At 38.2% G+C, this 21,146-nt stretch overlaps 1 protein-coding gene across 2 annotated transcripts in view; it reads left to right on the forward strand.

The window, feature by feature from the left end:
• Positions 1–817: 817 nt before the first annotated feature.
• The window catches only part of LOC135223467 (SPARC-like), a 34,599-nt gene continuing 14,270 nt past the window's right edge, over positions 818–21,146 (forward strand). For both annotated transcript variants that reach the window (XM_064261888.1, XM_064261889.1), the window contains exon 1: positions 818–975. The gene's annotated coding sequence lies outside the window, so the exon portion shown is untranslated. The remainder of the gene's footprint in view (positions 976–21,146) is intronic.

Genomic DNA, 21,146 nt, shown 5'->3' on the forward strand with positions numbered 1-21,146 from the left:
TATTAAACACTTTGAATCTATGTGCACTTTCTTGTTATCTACTTAGATCACTGCCTTCCTTACATTGAAGAATTTTTAAGGTCTTCACTGTAAAATACTAGGCGCTACCTCTCTAAAAAAATTCAGCGATCCCACCCCCCACCACCTACAACAAGCCCCTTTCCACACACCCCGCCCCTTCCCTCTCTCTTTCTGCCCTTCCCGTCTCTTCCTTTCAGAGGGAGGCCCTTCTAGATGGTTCGGCGTTGTCATGGAGGGTAGCACTACGTACACGATGATAATAAAATCGTGTTCCTTTAAAAGTAACTACTTCTAAGAACCCTGTAGTAGTTCCCGAGTTATTGTTTTTGTAGTACGGCACACAATCAAGAGCTCACGAATATGAATATCTTGAATATCATAAATATTCAGAAAGAATTCGCGGAGTTGTATGTCTTGCGAAGCGTGGAACCTCTCCCGCCGAATCCGATGTTCCGCAGTGCCCACACACACACACACAGTCACACACATGACAGTGCCCTCCTGATACGCCAAGTTTGAGCTGAGATTTTTATGGCCCTCGTTTTTTGGATGACTATGTTTTATTTTCCTCTTTGTTTGGGAAAATTATATAAAAACGAATTAGGCATCTTCGCCAACAACATATATTCCCCCCGTTTCAATCTTATCAGCCTATGGTTTAGGAGTCAGACGTGGGCGTGGTAGAATAAGGGTGATGGGAGTTGCCTCCATCTTCTCCCTCAGTCTGTCTCTAAAATCCTCCTCGTCCTTCTCCTCCTCCTTCTACTCCTCCTCACCCCTCTCTCGGTTCTGGGGCTCCTCATTCGGGCCCAGACCCAGAGTCCCAGAGACTCAGTCAAATGCCGAAGCCTTGTTGGTTGGCAGTTACTGTCCAGCTTCGTTACAGTGTACAGGGCCGAGGGTGGTGACCCGTTTGACTTGTTTTCTTCGTATTCAGGACTTTCATCTCTCCCAGTAAGTAACTGCGCTACGCATTTCCTTTCTTTAAAATATGAAGATAGAGTAACTGATGCTTTCTCGAAAGAACGGCGTGCTTTTGCATGCAGTTGAGCTTTGTCGTTAACGCCAAAGCATAAACGAAAACAAATCAATCAATGCACCGACGGGGGATTATGAATTACCCCGGCCAAAGGACATTTTTATGAAGGACCTTAGTTTAAAAAGAAAAAAAAAAGCAGATATGCTTGAGTGAGTGTCACAATGTAATCTCTATTTGAAGCTAGGCGCGACGAGTGCAGAAAGGACAACTACGGCGCCACTGATTTACAGCAGTCGTTGAGGAAGACTGATGGACGACTGTCACTTTCAATACAAAGAAAGTAAGAAAGCAAAAGCGAGATTCCGAACTGCACGGCCAATGAGGATTAAGCATTTCCAAGTGACTTCAACTAGGGCTAGACATTCTCTCTAAAGCTAATGACACTTCTTCTTCTTTGCCTTCAGCTTTTCCCATTTCTATATGGGGTCGATGTTTCTAGTCAGCCCTCTCCATCTTCCTCTGTCCGGCACATCTTGTTCTTTTAGACCCTTTTCCTTCATGTCATTCAATAATTTATCTTTCCACCTGAACTTTGGCCTTCCCCTCTCTCTTTTGCTCTTATACGTACGTGTTCATCTCTCCTCATGACATGACCAAACCAATTTGAGTCTTCTTTCCTGAGCCTTTTGTTTTTATTGTCATTAAAGCTAATGACACTATCTCTTAATAAAATGAACGCAGATCTCGTGTGTACAACAACAAAAAAGTCTTATTAGACCAATGAATCTTTTACGCACGGACAAAGAAAAGAGCCGAACCCTGACCAGGTGTAAAGAACAAACAAGCGACAGAACGCTAACACATTCAGCAGGTGAGGTCATCAAGGACCAGGTAGGCTTCCTAAAAGGAGAGTGTTGCCAGGTGGCGCAGGGAGAATGTAATGTGTATGTGCGTGGAGCCGAGCATACATAAGACGGAAGGAAGGAGGGCGTTTACACGAACGCTGAAGAGAAACCGCTTGAGAATACCAGGAATGAATTACAAGAGGTCTTTGATGCGATGGCTAAGAGTGATCGGGACCAGGGTAGAGGGGGGTGTGTCTTCACAGCCTCATTTGGAGGGGAGGGAAGGGTGGGTGCGGGGGGGGGGGAAGCTAGGGACAATGTCCTAGAACTTTCTATAGACTTCGGTCACGACTGACAAGAAGCCTCCGAAACAATTTTGGCTTGAAATTTTTTTTCTATCTGTTTCGCAACAAGATGATTTCGGTTATTTTTATTGGTTGGGGAGATTTTGGCTTTAATTTTTCTTTTGATTAATTTTGAAATTGGATGAATGCGATTACTTTCGCTGGTTAATACATTCGTTTCTGTCTCATCACTTACTGGGATAAGCAACATGCTGTCAATGCATTTTAATACGTTTTTAAAAGTTAGAGCACTTTAGCTAGTACTAAATAACAGCTCTTACATGCAATTCTACTTTCTTGGATCCGAATTTCATTTAACTTAGATGAAACGTCAGCCAAATATTTGAAAAACAGACCACGTGTGACGAATATATTCAAAACGCAAAATCTATAATAAGATTTTGGAAGCAACGCAATCACATGATTTACGCAGAAGACAAGAGAAATTTAGTGCCAAACGTCGTTAAAAGGTCCCAAGCTTCACAACTGACCTTTGACCAACGAAGCAACTGCAGATATTCTGATTTTCGCTGGAAATAACAAAAATATCTTCATAACTTAAAGTATAAAAGCTTCGTTATCACGGGACTGGGTTATTTCGTATAAACTGAAATCAGCCAAATCACTTTTTGCGTTGTAAACAAACAAACTTGCGAGGAAGACATATTTACACGATGACTGGTAAGATAAACACTGAACATTCACTGGGATTAATTTTCACAGACCGCCTACCCGCTTCATACGTGTCTGTTTTGGTGGGAAAATGCACTCATGCAAAACTATTCTGGAAGGATCTTGTCTATAAAACACAATGGGGAAAGTAAACGCGTGTGTTGTTAAGAAGAGCATGGGTCTAGCAACCTCATCCTAGAAGGCTGAAAATTTCTCGAAGCCGCCACCGCTAAAAGGAGAAGAGAGCGTGGAGCGAAACAGGAAGCTGAATTGTTTGCAAGGGAGATGAGAGGCGTAGTGTGTGTGTGTGTGTGTGTGTGTGTGTGTGTGTGTGTAGGGGTTCAACATGCTACTCATGAGCCTTCTGTGTAATTGTACGAAGCAACCAATGTTAAGCAAGGAATGTTGTGGAAGTTTAATTCATCAAATAGCACATCTATTTTCTTTATTCGTAAGAGGAATGTAACTGCCGTTCTCTTACTTAAAGAAGCTGTTAACGCATTAAAAATACCACAGCTTTCAATATCGTTTTTCATCAATCTTTGTAGGTGTCACTTGTTAAAATAGCATCATAGCACTTATTCTTATCAGAGACCTGCGATTATATCTATCTTCAGAGATACGGCACCAGCAGACATCATTCTTTTTACAACGAAGCTTGGAGAGTTGTCAGACATTTAAAAGCACACTGGTGACAATCTCTTACATCAACGAGAATTGAAGATGGGATTCTTGTACTCGAGTGACGTCTCCAGTTACTGCACAAGAACTGTAGCAGTGTTCTAACTTTTGCTCAACCGATAAGTCTACTGGGCTTAATCTGTCGGCCTCTCATGGCTTCACTTAAAATGATAACGATTAATCTTTCAGATTCAGTAGGACTGTAGCTCTGCTTTTAATTCAAGTATGATTTTATTCCGAACTTTAGATACCCATGAGGACCACACACACATGTATATGCTTGTATATGTGTGTATATATATATGCATATATAAATTATGGGTGTCTTCCCACAACCATGGAGCTTATTTCAACTTGCAAGACGTTGTAGGGGTAAAAAACTTGAGAGAGAGAGAGAGCTAAACTAAACTGTGCCTCGTGAGAGAGAGAGAGAGAGAGAGAGAGAGAGAGAGAGAGAGAGAGCTACATGAAATGGAGAGCATAGAAGGGAAATGTGTGACAGGGAGTTGCCCAAAGAAAGAGGGATAAGCCAAGGACCCGGGGCACCCTCCAACGTCGAATAACAGATGGTTGTCTAATGTTTCACCGCCATCCTTCAGTTTATTTGTACCATGACACTTTTCATGAACTCCCCCTCGTTTTTCCGAGGGGTTTATTTCATGCTATAAACATGGTTTTTTAATGTTTTTCACTCTAATAACGGATGGAAATTAACGTATTCTCCTTAATCTCGTATGCAAATGTTAGGCACTTTTACAGCGTGAAGCATTGTAAAATGTAGTAGTTTGCATGCCTAATGCTAAGGTAATGGTAGGCGCTACTAACTGACGGACAGATGTTACTGAGAGAGAGAGAGAGAGAGAGAGAGAGGTTATCCTCAACTCGAGAGAACACATAATATAATCTCTCGGTAATCTAAAAATCCTAGGTCTAGTCGAATCAAAAGTAACTGTCTTGTGTTATAAACTGCCTAACGAATGTATTAATTCACAACAGCGCCGGTTTCATTAACAAAATGTGCTTGGTTTATAGGCTGGAGTGAAAGAATGACCACAACACTTCTTAGGCCTACTAGCCAATGGTTTAATCCGTCCGGTTTGATAAACTTTCTTTTAATGTAGATAGAAAACGAGTTAGGACATTTCTCACAAGTAAAACCTATTGTCAAATTAAATGACAATAGCCTATAACCTTCCATTTACTATCCTTAGTCTTTTCCCGCACAGTCAAACCTTCGTATAGACACCGCAGGCCTCAGCAAATAAACTGCAGTTGCAATAATCATTTAGTCCTTAATGCAGTAGTATCTAATACTGACGCATGCTCTGAATTTTTTTAAAATATACAATTAGACGAAGCCTATCCTGAAATTCTTGTATCTTAACTCAACGCGAAACGCAGTTTTCAGACCCTTTTAGGCTTTTACATGGACCTTTCCTATCCCCCAACAAGAACACTAACAGCAGGAACAAGAACAAAAGTAGTTTGTAGGCTTACTCCCCGAGTGAGCGAAAACTGAAATTATTTTATTGTAAATAATTTTCATTTTGTTGAGCAATTTTCTTCTTTATTGCGTCGAGTCAGGAACCTCTCCAAAAAATACATTTCATTTAAAATTGATCATAAAGCAAAACTACTACGGTTCTACGGGCTAAAATAAATCTGCAAAGAAAAATACACATTACTCTGATTTTAGTACTAGTCCCACTCAGAAGGAGTACACATATGCATACACACATACACACCCATATATATATATATATATATATATATATATATATAGTATATATATATATATATATATATATATATACCATCCACTGTTTGGTTTGATTACCCCGCCGTTGTGACAACAAAAATCATCAACAATAATACGAGTAATTTGTTTATCAGGTCATATAATTTCTTCATATTCAACTTAGCCCTTTTTATTTTTGTCATAATCGTCCGTCTAAGAAGTTTAGTCTCTTTATACATAATTTTGGTCTCTTACTGGCAGTTCCTTTGACTCGCTACGAAAATGCTGACATTATTGGAATGTCTTCTTCTAGTCTTTCTCCCATTCTGTTAAGAATTAATCCACTTACATGTCTTGTTGAGATATTGTACACCAAGGGTCCAAGGCTGTGTCTGTACTGTCATTTGTATGCGAGTGTACTTATCATGCACTTGCTGTTTCCCATTCGGAGCAATGCTGTCTGAGAGAGAGAGAGAGAGAGAGAGAGAGAGAGAGAGAATTTCATAACCGACGACCTGCAGCTGACTTCGGCAATTATTACTGTAAACTGTAAAACAAAGTCGTCGAAATTTGATCAAAATCATCGAACCAATTCCTTATTGAGGTCGCGTGACGTTTCATCGCATCTATATAACAAAAGCGGAGTTTTTCAAGTAATAATGAAAGCATTTCAAACTCCGGAGGATATCTGAATAATTTATGAAATGAGACTAAATAAAAGGATAAGTGTAGCGTAAACATTTTCCCCGCCTAGTCCATAAAAGCGTAGACGAATAGGCCTACAACGCAACGTTTACACGAGAAGATCCAAGAACTTAACACGCTTGGAATGGAGTTACAAAATAAATAAGCAAACAGAAACAACAACATGTGATACGGAAAGAATTAAAGAGGCATTGTCTCTACTTAGACCAGGATTAACCGCCTGTTAGCTGGATGCTTCAACGAGCATTCGTGAACCGAAGCCAGAGCCACTGCGGCGGGAAAATTTTACTAGACCGACCTCCAGCTAAATCTAATCAAAGGAACTTCAAATGCAATACCAAGATGCATTTAAATCACAAATGCGAGATCAAGTAACATCACACATTCATGAAGACGTAATCATGGCATCACTGGGCAATTCTCTCATCTTGAAAGCGAGCTCACGTAGGGATCAAGTGTACACAATTTATGAAGCCACATGTCAAGTCCAGAAGGGTTCCTTTTCGTCCAAATATACAACCGCCTTTGGGTTCTTTGTTTTCTTGGCATATAAGGGGTATAATTCAGGGCAGGGCAACGTCCGTATAAAGGGGTATCAGACGTACTGTTAAAATATACAGGGCAATTGTCGCGTGTGCACTTACCCTCAACCATAGGCCTAACAAGGGCATTATCTGAGAGGGTTACCCTAACGTTCCTTCCCTTTGAAAGAAAAGGGGAAAGGGTTGCTGTGGAATATATAAATAAATAAATAAATATGTACGTATATATATATATATATATATATATATTATATAGTATATATATATATATATATAGATAATAGATATGGACGTATATATATATTATATATATATTTATATAGTATGTTATATATATGTATTATATATTCATCTTGATTTATATGATATATATAAATATTACTCATCATAAAATACTTTCACCAAAGAAAGGTTTACTCCCGAGAAAATCCAACTACCACTGCACCATTCATATTTCAATTGCTGAATCGAGAATGAACTAATGTCCAGTAAAACTTCCAAAATATTAGTTCTTTCATTCGTTTACACTGAAGACTCACAAGCAGCACGTTGATCCCCTACTGTAAAAGAAAACTATTGAGATGTCTTTGTCTGTCCGTCTGCACTTTTTACGTCCCAAATTTTTCTGTCCGGCCTTAGATCTCAAACTCTACAGAAGCCAGAGGGCTGCAAATTGTTGTGTTGATCATCTACCCTCCAATCATCAAACATACCAAATTGCAGCCCTCTAGCCTCGGTAGTTTTGATTTCATCTACGGTTAAAGTTAGCCATAGTCGTCCGTTTTGTAACGATATAGGACAGGCCACCATCTGGCCGTGGTTATTGTTTCTTGGCCCGTGGTTAAAGTTTCATGAGTCGCGACTCATACCACATTATACAGAGACCACCGAAAGATAGCTCTATTTTCGGGGGCCTTGATTATTGCGCTGCACAGAAAACTCGATTGCGCCGAAGTCTATCGCTAGGGATCTTCATATCATGGTGTTCATTAGGAAGAAGTCGCAAAAGGTAATGGAAATAAAAAAAGAATAGATTACTTATTTAAACAAAAAATGTAAAAAAAATAATAAATTAGTAAGGCAAATATTGCACTTCTGAAGTTCAATTGTTCGTCTTCCTCTTGTGATGAAAACAAAAAGGCATAAGAGAATCTTTAATCGTAATGAATAAAACTATAGCCGACAGAAAACGGCTTCATTCATATGATAATCATATCCTGAACGTCTGTAGAATTTTATCTAAAAATATTAAATAATACTAAATAACATTAACCACAAAAGGCTGGTGCCACTAACCAATAAAAGCTAGTACCATTAGCCACCGCCGAAGACAATGACGCCCTGGCTGGGACAAAGGAAGTGTCCTCTTTCTCTTCCGTTGGGACAAAGTGTGCTTGGCTTCCTCTCTCTCTCTCTCTCTCTCTCTCTCTCTCTCTCTCTCTCTCTCTCTCCAGTTTTCGTCGTTATTTCTTACTTTCTCTTCCGCTTTTCGTTTTATATTCATAGCTTTTATTTTTAAATTAGAGACTTATTAAAAGCATTTGCAAGTATACACACAATTTGTTAGGTCAAACAAACAAACACACACACACACACACACACACACACACGCCAAGGGGTGACTCCCAACAAAACTAAGAACAATAATTCCTGCCACATTTATAAGCTGGACTGTGGATAAGATAAGTCACTTGATATGCCTACAGAAGCGGCTCACCAGCAGACCATTTTAAACCTTAACTCACTTTATTTATCTAGACGCATTCTCTCCCTTCCTGGGTGTCAATAAATACTTTTTTCATTGCAGTACGCACTTTGCAAGGTGCAACAAACCTCACTGGGCAGCGCTTAGCTTTTGTTTGGTAAGACAGCAAATCGCTCCCGGCTTGGTTCAGGCATACGAAATCTCCCCCAACAAAACGAGCACCGTTGAGAGGTAGTGCCGTCAGTGCACATCATGTGGTGCACTGTAGGCATTACTTAAGGTTCTTTTACTGTGAGCAACAGAGGCTCTTCCTCCCTTTACACCTTTACAAGCTCCTTTCCCCTCCAATCTCTCTTTCAGCGCTGAATGACCTCATAGGTCCCAGTGCTTGGCCTTTAGGCCTAAATCCTATATATTCCATTCCCAACCACACGAGACCTTACCAGATATACATTCATAGTCATTTCGTGATCAAATCTCCAAAGCACGATGAATAATTCCACTCCTCATAAAAATAAATCCCTTCATAGATTTAGAAATTCAGTTCGTAATTAATTATCCAGAGAATCTTTGTTCCATCGTATTGTTCACAATTAAGTTCAACGACCTTTAACACTTGGAAATAAGTATTGCAAGTATGCGCGTCCTGCATAGACTGCGTTCGTCGGGATGATGACACACTGGTCACCGAGTACTTTTGGAGAGAAAGACGAGAGCTTATGGTCGAAAATCTCGCAAATGAATGGGCGTAAAACGCATTAAACTACTTGCTAAGAAATGGCGCAGTTCCCATGGTAATTCATGCCATTGCTTTTGTGCTTTCTGCGTATTTTAAATGCTATTACTCTTAGTTATGAAAATGATATACCAGGAAATGCACATTGGTTCCACGTTAAAATTGAATCATAAACATTACTGGGCATATGATGAGCATTAAAATGATCAAACAAAATGTACCATAGTTTTAATTATTACCATTATCTTCTGCGTTGCTATGTGCCACTGAATATATATATATATATATATATATATATATATATGATATATATATATATATATTTATATATATATAATATATATATATATGTATATATATATATATAGTATATATATATCCCATATAGATATAACTATGATATTAATATATATATATTATATTATATATATATATATATATATATATATATATATATATATTAACTATGACATGTGCACCACTGAACTCTGGGACTAACTCACAACCAAAAGGAGTTATAACTCAAATGCTTAGGCGCCTGCCGATTCGAACCGTGGCTATTATTATTATTATTATTATTATTATTATTATTATTATTATTATTATTATTATTATTATTATTGGTGGGAACTATACACTACATTACACATAACAAGTCTAACCAAAGCCCTTATGTTTGTAAATAATTAAGTAAAAAGTAAAAAATACCTGCTTCTAATTCCACTGTTATTATTAATATTATTATTATACAACTCAAGTATAAACAAAGTCCCTATATATTTGTAAACAACGAAATAAAAAAATACAAACCACCGATTTCGTGACCCCACAAGCCCAAGGGAATCACCAGCAGGCAACATGGACGCCTATATCCTGTTCTCATTGTGTGATCGTTTCCCAACACACAAAGGCTGATTATAATCGCCCTCGCGTCTTCGTGATTCGATCTCTTTCTTAATCTTTCTTTTATTCAGTAAGTTACTCCTCATATCTGAGATGTTGTTCTATAGGATGCTGTTACACGAATAAAGTTTAAGTTGTATTCAGTAAGGCTGTGAGCTATAAAAATGTTCAGTATTTAGACTATGAGAACTCTTGACTTTTTTATTACCCGCCCCCCCCCCCCCCCCCCCCAGAGTTGTCCTTCCTTCCCTCCACGCCGCCCCCGCCAACCCCCTTTGCATCTATGAGTAAAATTCCCCCTCAGATTTAAAGGAAAATGAAAAAGAGAGAGAGAGAGAGAAGAGGTTTCGAGGGACAGGAAGGGAGGTCAGTAATTACAAAGCATGGTCAGCCCAACGAGCCTAACTAGAGTAGTAGACTATAGGAAAATAAAGTTATAAGGCGATACTTTTGCATTTTCTTCATAAACTTATGACTCTTAGTTTCTCACTCTTGTTAAAAGAATAATGAACATAATTAGATTTTTTTTTCCTTAGGGCTCGCGTCTTTCCTGGAAATTGCTGACGGACACCCCCCCTGGGCGGGGCCCACCACTGATTTAGAATGTAGCCTGTAAGAATTTTTTTTAAAGAGAATTTTGTCCGTGAAAAATCTCCCCCCCCCCTTTTTTTTTATATAACTGGGCTGATGACTAAAACTGCTTAAGGTTGTAACACTATCTGTAAGAAATATTATTCTCCTTTTTTTTTTTTTTTTAAGTTGTTGGCTGCGAGCCATTTTTCATATTTAGGCCTGATTTTTTTTTTTTTTTTTTTTTTTTTTTTGTACCTGCGGACTGTCATCATTAAAAACATATTTTACAAGTAAGCTGCTGTCTGGATGAATTTCTTTTCACGCAGGCTGCTAACTGTCTGAAAGAATAATTAATAGTTAGATGGGTACAGTCTCTAAAAGGTTTTATATATCTATGTGCTTCCCTCACGGCCTCACTTTAATAGAGAGAGAGAGAGAGAGCAGACTTCGATACTCGACAAGCGATCAGAAAAACTTGTCTAATCTATAATGTTGAACCGGAATCCACAAGACAATATATATTTTAACTGAATCTATCTACAAGTCTGGCTGTAACATTCGCCTATCAGACATGAAATTATATTTTGGTGAAATATAAATTATACCTTCAAATCTGTCTGGAGAACTTTACGACCACGGGAATATAGTTTCGTTAAAAATTTTCGGGTATTCTCTCGTATATTCAGGTTCAGTATTATTGGTTGGATTGGACAAGTTTGTGTGATCGCCAGTCAATAACCCCAACTTTTATTATTTGATTTTTTTTTCAAATTTTTTTTAGGCCGCGAGGGAAACACGTAAAACAGTTTAAATTACAGAAGTATTAAATCTTTTGCAAATTATTGTAACTGTTTAAAGTACAGAAGTATTAAATCTTTTGCAAATTATTGTAACACCACAAATAATACGTGTAAGATATGTTGTTATCGACGGCAGTCAGCATGCAAACCAAATTATAACAAAAATCAGCGGCCTATATCCAACGAAAGCTTCATGGCTTGAGTCAGCGTGAAGCAAGCAAGGCTCACTGGAGACACCACCAAGCCGACGGCATTTGCCCCGAAGTAAATGCAAGTCTGGGTATGTTTGTGAATGAGCGCAGTGTGGCATTTCATTTGCCAAGTTGTTGCCAGCTCCCTGAAAGGGTGTAAATTTCTCTTGAGTGAGGAGGGGGGTCGGATACAGACCGACTTGAGTCATCCTAACGAGACTGAATGTCTCTTAAGGCTCCTAAGGGATCTAGTAATGTAATGTGGAGAATATCTAACGATTATTGATTAGAAGGTACCTAAGGTTATAAACACCAAGCTAAGGCTTCTATATATGCTTGAAATGGAAAAAAAAATACAGTTGATATGAAACTAAACCGCCAGCGTGAACATATTACCAAACATTGGGCATAATTAAACATTATTATTCGCACATACAAATGCATTATTTATTTTGTATTTTTTCTTTCAATAAGTTATTTCCACTCCGGAAATTGGCCTTGTACTTATGTTCTGTAAGACTGTTCGTTCATTTTAAATAACAAAATACTAATCTAAAGGGCTTAGGACCAGAGTCCCTACTTATATATGAGAATCATGGAATAAATAAAATGAAATAAAGACTCATGACTCATACATTATCAACAATAGATAAGCTGGTGACAAATTGCTCTCACAAGACGCTACGGGGAGATCTTGCAGTACCCTCTACCCCAATCCTTACAGCCCCAGTGGCGCGTTGTCGGTATGGTGTTGGCGTACCACCTCGGTGGCCGCGAGTTCGATTTTCGGGCATTCCATTGAGGGGTGAGAGATGTGTATTTCTGGTAACAGAAATTCACTCTCGACGTGGATGGGAAGTCACGTAAAGCCGTTTGTCCCGTTGCTGAATAACCACTGGTTCCATGCAACGTAAAAACATCATACAAACAAACAAAAAACAAACCACATCCTTCGAAATTGCAGGCCACTGTTCATCCTTCTCCCTTCCTTTTCATGGCTTTATCGGGCCTGGGCTAGGTTAAGGCACGGGGTTAACAATACCCTACTGAAGCCCAATTTCAAAGATAAGTGGGACAAATCGTTAATCTCCAACATGGACAATCTCGGCAATGATTTGACTGTTGTCTTCTTCTTCTTCTTCTTCTTCTTCTTATTATTATTATTATTATTATTATTATTATTATTATTATTATTCAGAACATGAACCCATATTTACGCAGAAGCAGCCCACAGCCACTGACTTGAAATTCAAGCTTCCAACGAATATGGAGTCATTTGACAGACGTTAACAGAACGTGATAAGAAATAAAGAAGTGATCAGTTATTAAAGAAAAAAATAAATTAGCGCAAAACAGACGTTCAAAAAATGTATGTACGCCTTTGTACAGACGTAAATCAAAAGGAGAGAAGTTGCCAGTAATTGCAAGAACTGGAGGGTAAGAAAGTTGAATAAAGTGAGAGAGAGAGAGGAGGAGAGGTTCATGTCTTGGGGAATATAATATCAGCTGTGAATGCAGTGAGTGCACACACACACACACGCACACGCACACACAGATCTCAAAACAAGAGAGTGAACTGAGAGAGAGAGAGACGACGACGACGAACTGAGGGAAGAGAGAGAGAGAGAGACCCTAAATGAACTTGAGACGGCATAATGACCCAGTGCTTATCTCCTCTGCATTTTTCTTCTTCTTCTTTGGGTAACAACGCTGAACTTCACGTACTGAGCTTGTGAGTCGTTGGGCCATAGAACTCTGGCGTAGACTAGGGAAGTACTACTGAAAAGAGTCAGAGAGAGAGAGCACTACACTGATTCCCAAAAAAGGGCGTAGCTCAAAAAAAAATAAGAAATAAAAAAAAGACACTGGCCACTCTCATGTTACCACACTCATACTTCAACTGCTGAACTGATGATGAAAATCCCATGTAGAAAACTTCGTCAATCGAGCAGTGGGAGCATAAAGGAGGACTGACGTCAAAATCAATGACTGGCAACAAAATGAGTGGCTGACAACAAAACCAATGAAAAATATCTGACGTTGCAATTAATGGTAGTATCTTGCCGATTACAAAAGGAGTTAACGAAAAGAAAATGTTACTAGATGACTTACTGATAGAATCATTGCTTTAGAAGACTTACAGGAAACCTACTGAGGACTGACAACAACATTAATGTTCCCACTAGTTGAGATCTAAGAGAATAGGGCCTCTTAACAACAAATTCATCGAAGCCATTTACTGACAACAAAATTAACGGCATCACTGACTGACCACAATTACAATTAGACCACTGACTGACAACAAAATCAGCACTTCCACTGCCTAGCTATAAATTCAATCAGGCTACTGACTGACAACATATTTAACGACACCACTGACAACAAAATCTGTATTACCACTGACCACCTACAAAGTCTTATAGACCACTTATTGTCGACACAATGACACCACTATCAACAAAATTAGTACTGCCGCTGACTGACCACAAATTCAGTCAGACCACTGACTTACACCACTGACAACATCAGTATCACCTCTGCGTGGCCATAAATTCACTGTACCACAGACAATGGCACCATTTTGATTGACAATATCTAATTGACAACTTAATTCATTTATACGGAGGTAATATTCTTAAAGCTTACTCCTTTTCTTACGTTAAAGGCAGTTCATTCTCTTTAACAATTCAGGGGACTTTGTAACTCAAATTTGCAGCTACTTATGTCAGTGGTGCCATCTCCTTCGGTACACATGGAACAAGATGTCCTTAATAGGATATTCAGCCGTTCTGGATAAGAAATGAAACAAGTAAAAAAAATGACAATCGAGTTTTCCGTGCAGCGTTTAATGCCGTATAAAAATATCAGCTACCAGCCAGCGCTCAGTTGCTCCCCAGATGCGCCTCCGGAAAGCACTGCCAGACGCACGACCCACAGCTAACTTTAACCTTAAATAAAATAAACCCTGCTGAGACTAGAGGGTTGCAATTTGGTATGTTTGATGATTGGAGGGTGGATGATCAACATGTCAATTTGCAGCCCTCTAGCCTCAGGAGTTTTGAAGATCTGAGGGCGGACAGACGGACAAAGCCGTCACAATAGATTTCTTTTACAGGAGACTAAAAATGAATTGATAGGCAGTGGAACTAAATAAACTTATAGTTTGACTGCTAATAATGAAAATAAATATAATGAATGATTAATTATAATGACCAGTGAGTTTGGTAACAGTTCGTAAGTCTGAGTGAACGATAAGCTATAAAAGATAAATTAAATACCAGTACATAATCAGATCACACCCAATAAATAATGAAATGATGTCATCATCATAATTGAGAATGGTCACGGGACATTCAGTAAATCTGGTTCTTCATTGTAGAGGTTTGCCCTTACATTATACAAGTCTCCGTCGAAATTGGAACCAATTAACAAAGATTTATTGTACTGAGAGACAACGTTTTACCACACCATAATAAAATTAATACGAGAAATGTAAGCTAGATGAGAGAGAGAAAGAGAGACTCTGGCTAACCAAATTCTAACAGAACCAATACGTAATGATTTATTGTTCTGTGAGAGAGAGAGAGAGAGAGAGATTCAGGCTAACACATTTAATGCTCTGAGCATGGTTATATCATCAGCGTGATTCATTGGCGCGGGTGGAGAGGGGGGCGGGGTGATATATCGCCAGCCAACGTACATACCCAGAAACAAACACACATCGGAAGGGAGAAACAAACACATACACACTGACACTCAATCACCCACGTCTTCCTGTTCGTATTGCAATGTGTCTGTCGTTCGGGAGAATGGAAAACCATTTACTCCGCTGTCACCTGCTTTCTCTCTCTCTCTCTCTCTCTATGTGTGTGTGTGTGCCCGTCAGCTGGATTATCAATCTATCGTCGATAATTATCTCTCTCTCTCTCTCTCTCTCTAATGGGCATTTCTAAGGCAGTAGTGTAACGAACCCCCATCTCTCATTCTGTGACTCGCTCCCTATCCTACTTCCGTTTAATAAAATCAATTGTCTATCAGGAAGCTATTCTAATGAATACGTACACACTGAATCCGTGTACAAAGGAACGGATACATAAATAAATAAATAAAAATGGAAGTAAAATATTATAATACAAGTTGAACTGTATTAGGGTGGTTCTAATTGCAAGACATCCTCAGGGAGGCTGTCCCACAGTCCAAAGGTGTAAAGGACCCACTGCTGGTCGTACTGATCCTGATCAGTACGACCAGCAGTGGGTCCTGAGTAAGACATCGAGGGACATTTACTCCGTATTTATCTGCTCTGACACCATAGTCGCAGAGGATCTTTACCTGATCATTTCTATTATTATCATTATTATTATTATTATTATTATTATTATTATTATTATTAAAAAGAAGGGCAGAATTAAGCGAGTTGATTTTATATATTTTTTTTTCTATTTTCCTTACAATTCGCGTCTCAGGCTCAGCGATGTTTCTGAGTAACTGGCCAATATTCATATTGGGAATTTTCAAAAAAAAATATAAATGCTGAAGGTAATCTTTTATTAGAACAGGATATCAGGTCCAGGTCAAGCAGGGGTCGTCGTCAGTGCCGGTATTATTCCGTAGGCGTAGTTCAGTTCATCTTTGGTTTAAGGGCTGGTATTGGTGCTGGTATCACTTGACGTTTCGACCTTCTCGCACTTTTATTATTATTATTATTATTATTATTATTATTATTATTATTATTATTATTATTATTCAAAAGATGAAACCTATTCATATGGAACAAGCCCACCATAGGGGCCACTGACTTGAAATTCAAGCTTCCAAAGAATATTATGGTGTTCATTAGGAAGAATTCTTGTAAGACGAGGTAAAGTGAAATACAGAAAGAAGAGACCCCAGTTATTGAAAAAAAAATTAAATTAACAGATAGATAAAAAAGCATTAAGATGCAAGGAGAACATTATTAGAAACTTACGGAAGTCAATCACTTTTTAAAATGAATATACAAATCGTGAAATTAAATCCCTTAGACTCTTTCTTCAACACGAATCTTACCCGTTTTACCGTAGGAGCTTTTAAGCGTTGACGCCGTCCACTCTGAAGTACTTAAGAATATGAATGGAAAGTTTCACGCTCTTTACGCTTAGTGCCAGTGATTCAAGCCCCTTTTGAAAGAGCTTCTTATGGGGAGAAATTGTCTCAATTTATTTGAGTGGCAGTCCACTTCTGTTTCCGTTACTTCGAACAAAATCTAAAAAAAAAAAAGACAAAACATTATTATTGTGATTATTACTGTTGTTAAATAAACACTCTTCAAGGCTTAGAGATAACTATCTTCGTTGCTAAACTTCCATAGAGTACAATGGTCAATAATAATACGCAATAAAATTATGCAATATAAATAAAGCAAAAAATGCAATAAACATTGCAACTGGGTCTGCCCCCCTTACTGCAGTTAATTTTCTTTCTCTCCATCGTTTCATAGCGCGTTACCCGTCGCCCTTAACTGCGACGGGTTCTATTCTGTCCGTTTCGAGTTCTTGAATACCGGTTGTTGGATTTGATGGTGAATATAATCGTCTTACTATAGGAAATGTAGTCTTGCAAATCGAAATCCACTGACATCCAACTTACGATAAGAAAACTATAGATATCAAATTGTTCATATTGAGTCTTCTACTTCACTGTATCCTGTCTCCTAAGACTTCCATCTTTCCTCCCTCTTCCATTCCCTCCCATTATTCCATCTACACGTTTCTCCCTTTATCACTTGCATCCATCTTCTGCATATTCCCCCCAACTAGCCACAGACCATATTTAACCATTGTTAACACACTCTTGCGCATTTATGAAGCAAGAAGAAGAACGAATTCGTTTATATGTAAGGGACCGGTCCCTTTATTTATCAACTTCATTTACGGTTTCACTGCGTCCTGCTCTATTGGAGGCGCCATTCTGGTGTAATGGTCGCGGTACAGCCACTGAAGCAATGGTTCAAGACCTCTTGTTGCTGCTTTATCGATGGGTTCAGGAAAACCTGCTGTGTTATCAACTGTTCTGGAAATTCTTTTGTTCTGTTGTGTTATCAGCAGTTTAGAGAAATTTCACTTCTGTGTTATAAACAGTTCATAGAACTCGGCTGTGTTCTAAGCAACGGTTTAGAAAATCATTATATGTTATCAACTGTTCAGGAAGTAACACTTCTACTCTATAAACTCAAGAAATTCCACTTCTATTTTCTCACTGTTCAGGAAATTCCACTTCTATTTTATCAACTGTTCAGGAAATAACACTTCTATTATATGAACTGTTCAGGAAATTTTACTTCTATTTTAGCAACTGTTCAGGAAATTTCAATTCTATTTTATAAACTCTTCAGGAAATAACACTTCTATTTTATCAAGTGTTTAGGAAAACGCTTCTGTTTCATCAACTGTTCAGGAAATTCCACTTCTATTTTATCATCTGTTCAGGAAATTCCACTTCCATTTTATCAACTGTTCAGGAAATTCCACTTCTATTTTATCAACTATTCAGGAAACTACTAATTTCTCGTCAACTATTCAGGAAATTCCACTTCTATTTTATCAACTGTTCAGGAAATAACACTTCTATTTTATCAACTGTTCAAGAAATTCCACTTCTATTTCATCAACTATTCAGTAAATTCCACTTCTATTTTATCAACTGTTCAGGAAATTCCACTTCTATTTTATCAACTGTTCAGGAAATAACTTCTATTATATCAACTGTTCAGGAAATTCTAATTTCTCGTCAACTGTTCAAGAAATTCCACTGATGCATAATCAACAGCTCAGGAAAGTTCGTTGTTGTGTTATAAATGGTTACGAGATTCCGTTGTGTTGTTAGATTATCAACAGTTTAGGAAATGCCACTTGACGTGTCACTAATGACCAAAGGAATTACCATGCTGTGCTATTAACGGTTCAGGAATTTCTTTGTATTGTTAATAGTTCTGAAACTCTGTTATAATGAGTTCGCTGTAAATCTCCATTGATACGTTACTGATTGTTCAAGAAACTTACTATGATGTGTTATCAACGGTTAAGAAAATGTGTTACCAACGGTTCAGGAAACTCCATTATTAACAACGGTTGAGAAAATGCCGTGGTTGTATTACCAACAATTGTTAAATTATACACAGTAAAAAGAAAATCAGCTGCTGGTTTATCCAAAAGGTTATTTTTTCACCAAAGCAATTACATTTTAAAGCAGATATCCGAACTGGTAGTTACATTATTCAAAATAAAACTAACGCAATTAGATTTTGACTACTCCTGCTGTTCATACCTTCAAGTTTGTAGCAACATATGCATGTATATATTATATATATTTTAATATCTATACATATATTGAATAGTTAGAGGGCTCTGGTATTAATATTTCAATTTGGTGATTAGAGGAATAAAGTTAGTTTTAAGAATAAGTAATAGTACTACTAGTAGTGCTTTAGACTATATTTAAATTTAAATGCTCAATTCTGCTTTCATCATTTCACAGAAAATAAGAAAGAAAAAAACACGAATATAATGACATTTTATTTACTAAATCGCCGAACATAACTTCCCTTAGCAACAGGCCTCTCTCTCTCTCTCTCTCTCTCTCTCTCCTCTTCTCTCTTCTCTCTCTCTCTCTCTCTCTCTCTCTCTCTCTCTCTCTCTCTCTCTCTCTCTCTTCTTTTCCGTCTCTGTCTCTTGAAAACCACGCAATGACGATGACCTGCATGATTATAACAATGAGAAAGTCCTAGCAATATGTTAAAAGGAAATGGAAAACATGAACATTAAACACAAAAACCGCATCTTTCAGACTATTTAAGTGAAGTAAAAGGTCGGCACTGTCAAGGAGACGTTTAAGTCAGAGGGAGAGATTTATGTCAAGTAGTATTTGGTTACCCGAGTTGTGAATAAAAGTGCTGTCTCTTTGAGGTTTAACAACTTGTTTTCAGAAACAGGGAGTCGGTGTGGTCTCATTGGCCTAAATAATATTGCATACCAAGTACAGAACTTAACATTACACTCGTGCAAGGAATTGTCATCGGCTCTAGGCCTATTAGTGTAAATGAAATAAATGACAACTTGTTTTAAAAAACAGGAAGTCAGTGTAGTCTCATTGGCCTAAATAATATTGTGTACCAAGTACAGCACTTGACATGACACTCGTGCAAGGAATTGGTGAATTCAAATTGTCATCGGCTCAAGGCCTATTAGTGTAAATTAAATAAATTGCAACTTGTTTTTAAAACAGGGAGTCAGCGTGGTCGTATTGGTCTAAATAATATTGTGTATCAAGTACATTACTTACTATTATACTCGTGAAAGCCACTGCTGAATTTAGTCATCTCATCTGGGCCTATTAGTGAATACAAGAAAAAAAATCACCTCTAGGCCTATTAGTGGACATATAAAAATAAAAATATATAAAAAAAATAAAGCTGTAGGGGAGAAACAGATGCCTGTCAACTCATTTAATGCTGTTTGGTCACATTTCTTCTGTGATGCCATCTCGACTTCCGGTGCAGTTCAGCACCAAACAGATGATGCAAGCAGTTTTCATAAACATTCAGAACTGTGTGGATTTTACTGGTAACATTCTTCTAAGTAAACACACTGGCCAACATGCGATGGACTTCTAACGTCTTGATTCTCTAACATTAAGAACACGAGAAATGAATATTTCATTGCCAGTTGGCCGTTAACTGCCATTGAAATTGTTTATGGTACTAGGTATCATAGGCAGTTGAAAGCCCTCTAGATTGTTCTACAAAAATGCAAGATTATTCTATTGCATATGTACATTGTAATGCATATATGCTTTGAGAATTACTTAATGCATTCCTTTAACCAAAGTCAAGATAATATGCTCAATAAAGCGAACAATCCTCGTAACATTAAGCCAACAGACGACGGCGCAACGAGAAAGCTGGCTATAACATGTCAAGAGCCATCTGAAATGAAAATGGACTGACATGTGATCCACAGCTGTTGACTAAAGGAAAGATCATCTTGATCCTGTGGCTGTCCGCATGTGTTGCAAGGACCTAAGCAAAGTCAGCTCACTCGACAGAAGGTTTAGAGAATCATTTGAAGAGTTCAGTCTCTCCTACACACTTGCCGCTCTTCGAGTTCAGACCCACAGTCCCACACACACACACTCGCTTATCTCTCCCTAACAACCCCCACAACCCTCTCCCGCCCCCAAAACCCCAAGTGATGTCATCTATCCCTCACAGAAATCCCCCTCCGTTCCTACAACCAACCCCCCATCCTGTATGAGGTCACCCTACCCAATACACACCCCTACCCAGCCCTTGCCACGCTGGCACTTGTATGACGTCACTTCTTTTGCTTCGGAGTGGTTGAACACATTTAGTTTTTGCTACCGTTTTTCAATTTGTATAAAATGTGTATACCAACAAATAAATTATCAGAACAACACTGATGTTAAAGCATTTTCACTAGCACTAGTTATGCTGTAGCCAAATTTAACGGTGCAGTGTTGGAGGTTAGGTCAAACCAGTAGACAACCACAGCCCGTGAACTTATATGACTTCTGCCGCCTAACTGATTATTTTCCTTACTTCCATGAGGTCCACACTTTCATTTACTGCAAGGAATGTAAAATACAGAAGACGCCAAAATAAAGTGGTAATTTTACAATAAAACATAAATTTGACGTCAGGGTTTCCATGTCTGG

This window comes from Macrobrachium nipponense, chromosome 10, assembly GCF_015104395.2.
Source record: "Macrobrachium nipponense isolate FS-2020 chromosome 10, ASM1510439v2, whole genome shotgun sequence".
In the NCBI taxonomy this organism is placed as follows: Eukaryota; Metazoa; Arthropoda; class Malacostraca; order Decapoda; family Palaemonidae; genus Macrobrachium; species Macrobrachium nipponense.